This window comes from Ambystoma mexicanum, chromosome 9 (assembly GCF_040938575.1).
Source record: "Ambystoma mexicanum isolate Mex_15411 chromosome 9, UKY_AmexF1_1, whole genome shotgun sequence".
In the NCBI taxonomy this organism is placed as follows: domain Eukaryota; kingdom Metazoa; phylum Chordata; class Amphibia; order Caudata; family Ambystomatidae; genus Ambystoma; species Ambystoma mexicanum.
The window spans coordinates 306202911-306216394 of record NC_090931.1 but is presented as its reverse complement, the minus strand read 5'-3'; the positions used below and the strand labels follow the sequence as shown (position 1 = coordinate 306216394).

Genomic DNA, 13484 nt, shown 5'->3' with positions numbered 1-13484 from the left:
CATTTTTGTCATTTACATTTTGGCGGTAGGTTGCAACAGGTTGATGGTCGACATCTCCCATGACGCCAGAACAGCAACATTCCTCCTCCCCTTATCAGCCACAAAGTTTCAGCAAAATAAAGCAACCTTGAGTCTTCCAAGCTCATTACCTGATCTGCTATTCTGAACATTGCTTTTTAGCCATCCAGCTGGTGAGTATTTTGTTAGGAGGCCCTTTACAAAACTTTGCAGGGCCCTGAACCTGTTCAGTCAATCTGAAAATGTCCTTGTTTGGTATTGCATGTTTGTGTATAAACAGTTGGCACAGGTTCCTTTTGTGTTTCTAATGGATTGTGTCCTCCAACGTATTCCACATCTTTGACATGTAATGTCCACAGCTGTGTACTTCGGAAACTTTTCCGGCAGAGGACGTCCTGTGTCGATGGCGTCGGGCCGATGTCCCTCGAAGGTCTCCGTCGAGGGTGACGTCACTGGATGTGATAAATAGGACGCACAGCGCCTGTAGCCTCAGTTCTGTTTTTTCCGCAAACGTGTTCTTGCCTCGTGTATTCCTCGTGAATATGTCCTCTTCTTCGACCCCTCCAACACCGCAGTCTGGCTTCAAGACTTGCCGGGACTGCAAGTCTAAGATGTCGATTACAAACCCCCATCGCATTTGTCTGTGGTGCCTGGGCGAGAGTCATGACACCGACGACTGTTCCAAATGCCAGTCGCTGACTGCTAAGGCCTTGCGGGAGCATAAGGGGAAGCTCCAGGGAGGTAGGGGTTCTAAACCCAGTAAGTCCCGTAAAACTTCTAAGGGGATGTCCACCGACGATTCGAGGGGCGACTCTCCGTGTCGGAAGGAGTCCCGAGGATCTCAGTCCCAGAGTGGTTCCCACCATTCGTCCTCCTCATCTTGGCATTCCTTGTAGTGCCGTAACCGGTCGCCTTCCGCATCCTCCTCGGAGGATGGAGCCGCAAGGAAAGTGACTTGTCTAACTAATGCCTTGACTCCGGAGGCATGGGCTGCCTTCAAGGAGCAGATGCTGCTGATTTTCCAATCCCAGGGCACAGTTCCGTCCGCACCTTCGGAAGAAGCCGGCAAGGAACGGTCTTGATCCGTGGCTTGTGTGCCTTCGGGCTTGGGTCCTCGGTGAAATTCTCATCGGGAACCTTCTAAGTCCTGTTCAGACAAGGCTCAGGATGGTCGCAAGAGACGTGCTGCCAGGTCTCGGTCCTCGTCCCAACAAGACCGCAGAAACCTGGTAAGGGTGTCGGATACAGACGTCGAAGCTATGCCTCTGCACCAGCCGGCGGCGCCGTTATCGATGTCGGCACTCTCGACGCCGAAGCCATCAGCGCCCTCGACACCTTCGTGGCCTTTTGGCCGGAATTTGCCGATGGAGATCCCTGGTACTGTGGATCTTCCAAGGAAGGCTACTTCCAAGTCTGTGAGGCCTGTTAAGGAATCCAGACCCTCTTCTGTCCGGAGGCAGGACTTTTACATCCCTCTGGATGACCTCTATGAGGATGAGAAGAGGTCGAATTTAGATTTTGACCCTGTTGAGCCTGATGTGGCTCCTGTCTTTTCCGGGGCCAGTCAATTGGAAGAGTTAAGGCAATCTCTTGATGATGCCAGTGGCTTGGACACTTCTCCTGAGGTGGAGTTTGGCAGGCCTGGGGCTCATGCTGAGTTGTCCTACAGGAGACTGATGGCTAAGGTCACTCAGTATCTTGGTTGGTCCAGTCCTCCTGAAGCTTTTATTCAGGATGACTCAATGGATATTTTGGATCAAGGTCTGTCCTCTGACCCAGTGTTACCTTTTCATTTGACGTTGCAGAAAAGGGTGGTGGCTGCTTGGCAGACACCGGAATCTCTTCCGGCGGTTAACAAATCGTTGACTAAAAAATACTGCCCTTCCGGTAGTGACCCCAGCTACCTTTCATCTCACCACACCCCCGAAAGTTGTGTGGTTCAGGTGGCTATGGCCACCTCGAGGCAGGTGGCGTACCCTACCATCCCTCTTGATAGGGACGACAAACGCTTCGACGGTTGGGCACGCAAGGTGTTTTCTGCGAGGAGTATGGCACTGAAATCATCCAAATCCACTTGTGCCTTAGCAAGATTTTCACACACTCTGTGGAATTGTGTTTCTCTTGCGGCTGAGCATATTCCCGAAGGGGAAGAAAGGGATTGGTTCCTTGCTCTCGTGCAAGATGGCAAGGATGCCATTTGTGAATCCTTTCAGTCGGGTTTGGACACGGCCGACAGTGTTAGCCGGTCCATGGCTGCAAGCACCGTTATACGCAGATTTGCGTGGTTACGGAAGTCAGGTTTTGCTCTGGATGTGCAAGCCTGTCTTTTGAACATGCCCTTTGATGGCGCGCATTTGTTTGGCAGCAAGGCTGATGAGAGCCTTGAGAGGTTGCAGCCCTCAAAAGCTGCAGCAAAATCTTTGAGCGCAGCTGTGCGTCAACCTCCACCTTTTCGTCCTAGGGAACAGCAGTGGAGGGGAGGTTCTTTTTGTTACTACTCCTCCTTTGGTAGAACGGGAGGAGCCAACAGTCAAAGATGTCAGTTTAAAACCGTGGTGGTCGTGGAAATAAGGGTGCCAAAGCCGCTCAGGCAGCTGCCTCTTTGCCTTCAGGCGCTGCCGCAGCCGCTCCAAAACAATCATAAAGCCATGTTCCATTGTTCGCCGGTTGGGGGCAGACTGTCTCAGTATCTCGAAGAATGGCGAGCTATTACTTCGGATGCGTGGGTTCTGGATACAATAGCCCACGGCTACTGCCTTCCCTTCCTACAGCGGCCTCACGACAATCCACTGAGGAATCTCTCTTTGAAGCTTCCAGATCCGCTCCTTGTGCAGGCAATCTTGACCCTGCTGGAGAAAGGCGCTATAGAACTGGTGCCTGTAGCGGGGAGGAACAAGGGATGCTATTCCCCCTATTTTTTTATTCCAAAGAAAGACGGGATTGAGACCCATCTTGGATTTGCGTTGGTTGAACAAACTTCTCTGGGAGGACAAGTTCAAGATGGTCACTCTTTGTCAGGTCCTCCAGGCCCTTCAACTTCAGGATTGGTTGGTGTCTCTGGAACTACAGGATGCTTACTGTCATGTGCTGATTCATCCAAAGCACAAAGTACCCGAGGTTTGCGGCTGGCGACTCTCACTTTCAGTTTCGGGTCCTGCCATTCGGATTGACTCCGCCCGAGGGTCTTCACCAAGCTAATGGTGGTGGTGGCAGTGTATCTCAGGCGAGGGAGGGATTCACATCTAACCCTACCTGGACGACTGGCTGATCCGTGTGCGTTCTCCCGTGTAAGCGATGGATCATCTCGCTCTCACCTGCCGCTCCCTCCACAAGCTAGGCTTCTCCCTCAATTTCAAGAAGTCGCATCTGATACCTTCCCAACAGCTCCAGTACACCAGGGCTGTGTTGGACACGTCCTTGGGGAAATGCTTGCCTCCCAAGGTAAGGGCTCATCACATTGTGCAGATGGTGGACAAGTTTCAACATGCCCAGAGTCTCCCGGCTTTCGAATTCTTAAGGTTGCGCGGCCTCATGGCATCCTGCATTTTTCTGGTACCAGAGGCCAGACTGAGGATGAGATCCCCGCAATGGGTCCTCAAGATGCAGGGGTCACAATTCTCAGGCAAGATGTCGAATCCCGTTCAGATTCCACTCTCGGTCTCACAGGATCTGCTGTGGTGGGCCAATGAGGGGAACCTGAAGGGGGAGCCGTTTTGGCAACTGTGGCCAGAGGTGACAGTAGTAACAGACGCTTCCCTCACAAAATGGGGAGCTCCGTCGGAGTCCAAACTCCACATCAACCTTTTAGAGCTGAGGGCCATCAGGCTGGCTCTGAAGGCTTTTCTGCCGTCTGTGCGGGGGAAGTGTGTCCTGATCATGACGGACAATACAGTGGCCATGCATTACCTCAACAAAAAGGGGTGGGGGATAGGGTCACTCCTGTTGTGCAGGGAGGCGATGCAGCTGTGGTTCTGTGCAATCCAGCAGGGAATATCAATCTCGGCAGTTCATCTGGCCGGAGAGGAGAATGCGGTGGCGGACACTCTGAGCAGGCAGAACACAGTCTCTCACGAGTGGGAGTTGGCTCAGGAAGTCCTTCTGGAGCTCTTTGCCCTTTGGGGAACCACACAAGTGGATCTCTTTGCAACCAGTACCAACCGGAAGTGCAAGAGATTCTGCTCAAGGGAATTTCCTCTGAGAGGAGTCTTAGGAGACGTCTTCATCGTGGATTGGTCATTCCCCCCTTCTGTACGTGTTTCCTCCGGTCACCGTCATTCCTCAAGTGTTGAGGAGGTTGCAGAGGTTTGGATCCCACATGATCTTCATTGCTCTGGATCGGGACAGGAGAGCGTGGTACCCGGACCTTCTAGAAATGTCCATCTGCCCTCCATGCCGCCTTCCCTACTGAGAGGATCTGCGGGCGGGCGGTAGGTATTGGTGTGTCGGGTTCTCCATCCAGAGGTCAGGACTCTCAACCTTCACGGTTGGTATCTGAAAGGTTGAGGTGTAAGGATTGGGACCTCCCGGATGACACGATGGAGTTGTTGCTTTCATCCAGGAGGCCAGCAACAAAATCCCTGTACCAGTGCCATTGAAGTTTTGCGACTGGTATAGAGGACAAAATGTTGATCCTTTTCAGTGTTCCGTTCCCATGGTTCTATCTTTCTTGCTTTCAGATAGGTACCATTGAAGGTTACCTGGCGGCACTATCTTCAAGTGCTCGTCTGAAGAATGTTCTTATTTCAAGATTGATTTCCCAATTTTCTTAAAGGACTCACTAATGTATTCCCGCCGTCCCTGTTCCAGATGCCGGTTTGGGATCTGAATTTGGTCTTGCAATTCCTGATGGGTGCTCCATTTGAACCTTTGCACTCTTGTCCTTTGAGAGTGTTGTCTTTCAAGACGGTGTTCTTGGTTGCGGTTACTTCTGCTCGCTGAGTGAGTGAATTGCAGGCACTTTCATCTAAGCCGCCCTTTACTGTGTTCCACAAGGATAGGGTTGTACTGAGGGTACGTCCTTCCTTTCTACCTAAGGTAGTATCTGAATTTCATTTAAGCCAGAAAGTGGTTCTTCCGTATTTCTATCCCCCTCATCCTGTTAAGGAAGAGGAGTGACTCCATAGGTTAGACCCTAAGAGAGCTCTGAGCTTTTATATTTCTAGGATGTCCAGGGTCAGAGTGGACGATCAACTCTTTGTGGGGTATACTGGACATCGATTGGGCCAGGCTGTTACCAAACAGACCTTGTCCAGGTGGATTATCCTCACCATTACTCAATGTTACCGATTGGTGGGCAAGGACCCTCCGGAAGGTTTGAGAGCTCATTCCACTAGGGGAGTGGCTACTTCCACAGCCCTACAGCGTGGAGTTCCTATTAGGAATATTTGTGTCGCAGCCACATGGGCTTCTCTCCACACCTTTGTCAAACATTACTCCCTGGATACGCTCCATGGTCAATATATGGCCTTTGGTAAGGTGGTTCTTTATTCTGCCATCTGATTGGGTATTCTAAATTATTTTCCCTCCTCCATTTTCTTCGGAGGACACAGTCCATTCAAAGAACAAGTTACTTAGCAACTGGTAATGTTCTTTCGACTGGATGTTCCTCCAATGTATTCCACATCACCCTCCCAACCTGCCCCTCTGGAGAATTTCCTATGCTATTGCAGCTTACGGTTCTGCAAGGCTATGTGCAGTCAAGCAGGCATTGAATATGTGCATGTCACACGTTATGGAGGAAAAAACATAAACTGAGGCTATGGGCGCTGTGTGTCCTATTTATAACATCCGGTGACGTCGCCCTGGACGGACGCCTTCGAGGGACATCGGCCCGACGCCATCGATGTAAGACGCCCTCTGCCGAAAAAGTTTCCGAAGTACACAGCTGTGGACATTACATGTCAAAGATGTGGAATACGTTGGAGGAACATCCAGTCGAAAGAACGTTACCAGTTGGTAAGTAACTTGTTCTTCTGAAGTATCTTTTATGTATGTTGGATAATGCATTTTATTTTACATTCTTTTCTGGTTTTAAGTCCACTTATGTGTATATAGTTTATTTTTTAAATAAGAATTGTATCAATGTTGACCACTTATGTTCAAACTTCATTTAGTATTCCATTTGCCATATTTTCTAAGCAAAAGGCATGTTCAATAAGTGAATGAAATGTATTGCTTCATCAAGCATGATGTATGCAGGCTGATATTTTTCCCCTGTGCCATTAGCACCATGCTTTGCTCTCAGTACGTCCAATGAGACACATGTATTAAGTAGGGTTATTAGATGGCATGTCACTGGTGCAGCACTTTTAAGACCTGCGCTTACATTTACAAAGGGGAATCCATTTTGGCAGTTCAGGTCCCGGGCAGCTTCATTAGAACAAATTGAACTTGCGCAATCGTGGTCAAAGGAAAGCTCATTCATGGGTAAGTGTTGCCCAGGTGAATGATAACACCCTTGTAAGTCATATTGAAAATTATTTCTGGTCCGAAACTTTAGAACTGTAATCGCACATTAGGCTTTAAGAAGGTGTTCGAAACACTCTCTGAAAAAGCATTCCACTGACCCAAAACTTCTATATGAATTGGTTGATTACACAATATCTGAATTATGAGGCCACAGCAAAGTCAAAAGTGGGTCCAATTCATTCATTTGTCCAGAATGCATCCCTCAAATTAATTTTCATTTGTAGTCAAAAAAAATAAGTCTCTTTGTGAAGAATTGTGTATATTGGGATGCATGAACAGGCACTCCCATTGCTTAAAAACACAAACCTAAAAGATACATTTAACAGTCCCCAACACAAAGGTAGAAGAGAAGGACACACGCGTTTGTTAAAAGCTAAAATGTAATTGAATGTATTTATGGGCAAAAGATGTCCTCTCCTACATTTGTATGGAAATAGCATTGCAAAGAAAGGTTTGACGCTGTTAGTTCAGTTTCACAATAACACAAAATAAGACAGAGAGCCTAAAGCTATCGATGGGCGACTAAGACTGCCAGGATTGACTTCTGAGAGTGACATGTCTTGTGGTTGAGAACTTGAACATCACTGCACTCTTATGGAAAGGTTACACTTTAGACCTGATGGTGATGAAGGAGAAGCTCCAGAGAACCTTATGCCTCCTAAGAAGCGTGAAAAATATAATTGTTGTCAATCAGTACAAGAAATCCTCTTAAAGATTGACTTCAAGCTAGCTGATCTGGCTACCACTGAGCTTGGAGCACAGAGCAAGGGCATGCTTTTTGGGGACTCATTCCTGAAAAACATGCACAACTTGTTGGACCCTAACTTATCATCAAGAGAACCCTAAGAGATATCTGAAAAGTTTTCAGTAATATTACTTTTTTCACTGGGGCGGGGAACAGTATGGACTGCCTGGCCAGCTATACCCACGCCAGTGGCCGCATATTCTTTGAGCATGGCGAAAGACTAAACCCAGGTTCCAAGACTTCCCTTCCCGTTCTTCTACACACCAGAGGCGAGAATAGTTGAGGTTGTGGACACTGACCCTCTAAGAGTTCCATAGGAGACCATTCCATAAAGTAAAGCACTTCTTTGTACCTCCTATTTGAATCAGGACCAGGCTTGCCTCCTGCCACAGGTTTCTGCAGCAGTGGCTGGCTAAAACAGAGTTTTCCACCACTTACTGTAGTTGATGCCCCCATTTAGAGCCTGCACGAGCATCCCTGATGGACAAGGAGGATGCCATCCCTTCGGCCAGGAGTTCCACGACAAATGTGGCAGACACTGCCGCTGGTTTTTTCATCTCCGTTTCTGGTGGCGAAAAAAGATAACTCCGGCATGCACCTAGCCATCAATCTCAAGGTGCCTATTACCGGAGTACTTTACCCCCATTTAAAAATGGAGAGCATACTCCTACTGATGGGCATCCTACGTCCTTAGGGCTGGTTTACATACCTCTACGCCAAGGACTCTCCCAATTGCACATGACCACCAAGACTTTTGCAGGTTCTGCTCGACCAGCAAAGCCTGGTATTTCACTTCTCTACACTTTGGGCTTTCCCCAGCTCCTTAGTCTTTCACCTAGGTAAGGCTGCTGATATCCACCTAGTTACCAGGGTTGTCTGCTTGTTTATCTTCTTTGACGACATACTCCTCCTGGCACACGACCCTGCCATAGCCCCCGCTCAACACATGTCTGTGAAGCTAATTTAGTCCCTGGAATTCATGGTCATTCTGGTGAAGTCAAACCTTGTCCCCTGCCAGTCTACTGACACAGGCATGAAGGGTGGGAACCTAAGTGGGCAGCACAGAACGAAGATCTTTAGGGGGAATTACTACCCAGACCCACTAGGCTCACTGAATTCTCAATATTCCACGAAGGAGGCCTTACCTGCCTGTGGTCACTTGAAGATTAATGTAGACTTAAGCCTGATGTAGTCTTTGATAAATCTGTGTGGGTGTCTAGGAGATCATCACTCAGGGATCTGGATCCAGCAGGATATGATGGCACGTGGACGCGCCTAAGTGATCAGAAGTTCCACAGCCAGCACGAAGATGCCATGTAGGACAATTCAGGTGATTCCCTCCCACCCCCCACAGCGATCAATGATGATTACCAAGTCCAAGGGTGGTCCAGGAGCAGTCCAAAATCCAAGTACATCCAAACGACAAAGTCTGAAATGAAATGCAAGCCAATACAGTAAGAAATGGTGAGGATCAAAACTGCCGGCATTCATATAAGAATGTGCTATATTCCAAGCACACCCACTTAACTGTGGAGCAATGCGCTGCGGCAAAGACTAAATATAAATAACTTCCTCACTAAGATGGCTGTCAGTGAGTCACGTGTGGGGCTTCATCAAAAGGCCCACACCGAGATGGCCAGAACACATGTCTGGAGGCAAGAGCTGCTGGGAAATGTAGTTGTCAGCGCTGACCCTGCCTCCCATACCTAAAGACACACAAGGTGAAGCACCCGGGGCCCAACATGGATCTGTCCACCAAGAGCATTCACTGCACGAGGTGCGGGTAAGAGCTTGGGTAGGCTGTGTAGGCACCAAGCTGGCAGGAGGGGCCCAGAGATGTCACAGATGGCCTCAGCAATTCACAGACAAAGATAGATATAAGGTGTTTTATTGAAAGCTTAACCAACTGGTCTGGGAAGACTGTGACAGTTGAAACTAAGGGGATACATATGGCGCTCTCAACCTCCCCGTGGGCTCTTTCCACCCTATACCAGGCGTCCCTAACCCCCACAATCACCCCGAAATACTCTAAAGCAAAGTAACCCCTACTATCAAAGTCTTTCTAATCTTGATGAAAAAACCTTAAGGCTGTGTCCTTTTCTATCTATCTCCCTCGAGGACTTTCGATTGTCTCTTGGACAAGGGTCTCTCCTTTTTGCGCACTCTCTCACTCAGTCTCTATCTTTCCCTATATATCTACCTCCACTCCCTCCTTGATTTTCCTTACCCCCTCTCTCTTTACCTGTACGCTTTTCCTCTCAATTCTCTCCCTTCCCCTCTCCTATCTAGTCCCCCTCTTTCACCTCTCCCCTCTCTTCCTAAACCCACATCTCTCTCCCATCCCTCCTTCTCTACCTGCACCCCTCTCCTCTCACTTCTCCTTCACTAATATGTCTACTCTTCCTTCTCCTTTCTCCCCACTACTAATCCTAATATCACCTTTCACTCTCTCCCGCACTCTTCTGTGTCACACATCTCACTCACCCTCTTGAAATCTCCTACACTAATCTCCCTTTCCCCATCTCTTACCTTTCTTTCACTCACCTTTTATACCCTCCTCTCCACGTTACACTCAACTGGTTCCACTCGCTCCCACCATTCCACTGGGTTCCATCTGGGTTTAGTAGGTCGGTTGTTGTGTGTCTCATCTCTGTTGGTAGGGGAAACACCACAGTCCATTCCATGCCTCTTCTTGCTTTTATTCCCCTTGTTCCGGTCTGGGTTTTCTTAGTTGCACCCAGGAAATTCTGGGAGTTGCTGTCCCAAAAAGACCAAAGAGAACTCTGGTCAGAAAAAAGGCTGACAAGCATTTTTCACAGATTGGCCACCATTTGGGCCCAAGATGTCAGACAAGACAAGGTGCTCAAAGTTTTCATCAGGGACTGTATGCAGATATGGGCCAAGCTACATGTAAACATGTTCCCCTAAAAATAACAAAACATAACATGGCCCTTACCACTTTCCCAATCTCAGGGTGAGTGGTCAGACTTCCGAGTCTCAGCCATCACTGTTCCAAAGTCCCAGGGAAATTACCTCACTCCTCCCTAATGATACAGGCTCCAGGATGTAGCAAGGCTTTTCTCATTTGAGCCTAGGTGCAGGCTCTTTAGGGTCCCATTCCCCAAGACTAAACCATTCCTTGATCGGCAGACCTTCCGGGTTCTCTTACAAATTGTGTTGGGGTCAGCAAGAAGAAAGGCAGAAATTACTACTAGCCTTCTCCAGCATGGGGTCTGGCATGGATTCACATGCTCATGAATATTCCCCGTCGTCAGGCTGTGAATCCTCGGTAAAGAAAAAATCAGTATCAGTTTTGTTTCTGATCTGTCTTTCGTAGTAGTAACCAATCACTGATCTCTGCCTCATACTGACCACAGCCAATGACTATTGCTCTCGAGCGTTAGTGCTATTTTTCACGTTTTTCTCAAAAATTTCTCTTTTTTCGGTCAAAAGAGCCTCAAGCTCCACCGTTTCTTCATCCGATCAATGGGGACCCGTGTCGGATTCGTCTACGAACCTCAAGGGTGAAGATTTCGTTGAGCCACGCTTTTGGAGGACTCCAGAAGTTTCTCAGGCCCATCTCGAACATGGCCCAGGAGAAGGGAAGCTCGACGCCCAGAAAGCTGTTCAGGGTCTGCCCTGGATGCCAGCTTCAGAATGTCTTCAAGGAGGACGAACACTCCCTTTGCCTTTACTGCCTACATGAGGACAAGACGCACGTGGAGAAGGACTGCGTTTTGCGGCAATATGTCGTAGCGGACCATGAAGGACCGCCATCAACGTCTCGCCAACTGGCTGGAAGGAAAGAGCCCGTCAGGCGAGAAGAAGAAGTCCGAGCGGTCTTCTAAGACCTTTGAGGGCGCCCCGGCGACTGTGGTCCAACAGAAGGCCAAGCACCGCGAGTCCGCTGGCACCGGGAGCGCCGAACGGTCGGGCGCCAGGCAGGGCGCATCCTCCCCGGCGCCATCAACCACGAGCGAACGCTCTGGCTCGGGTAAGAGGAAGGCCGAGCACCCGGCGAAACTCCTGGAGAGACCCCGGTCGTGCCCTAAGGCCCCATCGGAGGGGGAGCGAGGTGGTGACCCTCCCCCCAAGGCGGTGAGCGCACCTAAGGTGGTGAAAGCCTTGATCCATCCGGCCAAGGCCTCTATTGAGACAGTCGCAGCGGCCCTGGCTCAGCCTGTGGAGGCTACACCAGTGGTGGCGACCCCGGGGCCCAGAATCTCCCTGCCACCGCGGAGGGAGTCCTCTTTCGTGCCCATCGACAGGACCCCCGTGAAACCTCCGATGGAGAAGAAAAAGGGCGGGCAGGAGGTCGTAGTGGACTCGGCCTCAGCCTCTGAGGAGGAGCTGATCGAAGTCTTAGGCCACGGCTCTGGCGTGGAAGAAGGCCATCCTGTCGGGGGGGGGGGAACCCCGACGTGGAAGACGACGAGGGCGTCGAGGATGCTGATGGGGCTCCTGATAGCCCGTCGGATCTCCCTCAACCAGTGCCGCAAGACAACTCGGTGGCCATTTTGTTGGCTATACAGTCCTTGTGCTCGGAGATAAGGACAGGACTGCTGTTACCACCAACGGAGGAACCGCTCCCGACGGGGGACCCGGAGCCAGGCCCTTCTGGGAGCCCTCCCCCTAAGAGAAGAAGGATTCACCCTCCACCTCCTTTTCAGCCATTTCGACCTGTTCAGCCCTCCTCCCCGTCCACGACACGTGGGGATGATACAGGGACTGACACGACCGCGACGGGTACAGACGACAAGGTTTACGACGAGGATCTCCCGTCGTCACCTCCCACCCGGGCTTCCCCGCCCGACGAGATTGGATCGTTTCACTCCATGATCGCCAGGGCATCCGAGCTTTTCCAGCTCTGCCCGGAAGAGAAGAAGGAAGGTTTCCTTTATCAACGGCGCGAGACCAAGAGGAAGACGGTCCTCGCTGTACCTCTACTAGATGATATTTGGGATGAGGGCCTCGCCCTCCTCAAGAACCCATCCACGATGCCGGCTAGAAGGGATCGGTACGAGAAGAAGTACCAGGTCCCGGACGCGGCCCCCTTGTGCCTTCGGGCACAGCCGACCCCGGACTCGGTCGTCTCCGCGGCGGCCAGGAAGAAAGCGGGGGGGGGCGGCCTCTACATCAACCTCCCCGCCGGACGGCGAGGGAAAGAAATTAGACACGATGGGACGCAGAGTCATCTCGTCGGCAGCAACGACGATTAAGGCGGCCAACGCCTTGGCTATCGTAGCCCGCTACGACGGGGAGTTGTGGTACAAACTGGCCCCCCTGCTGGACTTCATACCAGACGACAAGAGGGCGCAAGCCCTAGAAATCTTGCAGGAAGGAGAGGTGGCTTCGGACCACGCCATTACGATTGCGACGGACATCGCTGACACTGGTTTTCGCCAGTTGGGCAACGGCGTGTGCCTTAGGCGGCGTGGATGGCTCAAGGCTACTGACTTCCGTCAGGACGTGCAGACCAGAGTCTTGGACATGCCGTTCGACGGAAACAACCTGTTTGGGAAAACAGTGGACGATTCCCTTCAAGCCATCAAGGCGGACACGGAGACGGCCCGGGCTCTTGGGGTTCTCCAGCAACGGCAGCCGCCCTTTCGGAGCGGCGGAGGCAAACAGGGTGCCTCCAAAGGTTCCAGCAGCGGATTTTCCACCTACCGTCAAGCGGCCCGTTCGTCGTCACAGGAAGCTTACAGGGGACGAGGCAAGTCAGGCGGACCCTGCCGTCGTCGCCAAGGAGGACAAGGCGGCAAAGCCTCGTCGAAGCAGGACTGAACCAGCCGTGGGTTCGGGCCCCCACCGAAGCACCCCGGTGGGAGGCCGGCTAGCGAGCTTCGTCAGCGTGTGGGAGTCCATCTCCACCGACCGTTGGGTGCTGGACGCCCTAGCTCAGGGTCACGCGCTCGAGTTTCTAAAGAGGTGCCCGCGCGTCCCCCCTGTGGCCAGGAAAGAACATCACGTCCCTCAACTTCTCTTGGAGGTAAAGGCGATGCTCAAGAAGGGCGCCATCGAGCTTGTCCCAAAGAGGCTTCGGGGCGCCGGAGTTTACTCAAGATACTTCCTCGTGAAGAAGACGGGAGGATGGCGTCCCATCCTGGACCTACGATGACTGAACACATTCATCAAGGCACAGAAGTTCCGGATGGTCACCCTCCAACACGTCCTGGGTCAACTGGAGGAGGGCGAGTTCCTGTCGTCGTTGGATTTGGAGGATGCCTACTTCCATATTCCCATCCTAAAG

At 51.0% G+C, this 13484-nt stretch overlaps 1 protein-coding gene across 1 annotated transcript in view; it reads left to right on the top strand.

The window, feature by feature from the left end:
• PIGW (phosphatidylinositol glycan anchor biosynthesis class W) overlaps positions 1–13484 on the top strand; it is a 439057-nt gene that overhangs the window by 74353 nt on the left and 351220 nt on the right. The window contains exon 2 of the transcript XR_011274571.1: positions 30–191. The gene's annotated coding sequence lies outside the window, so the exon portion shown is untranslated. The remainder of the gene's footprint in view (positions 1–29; positions 192–13484) is intronic.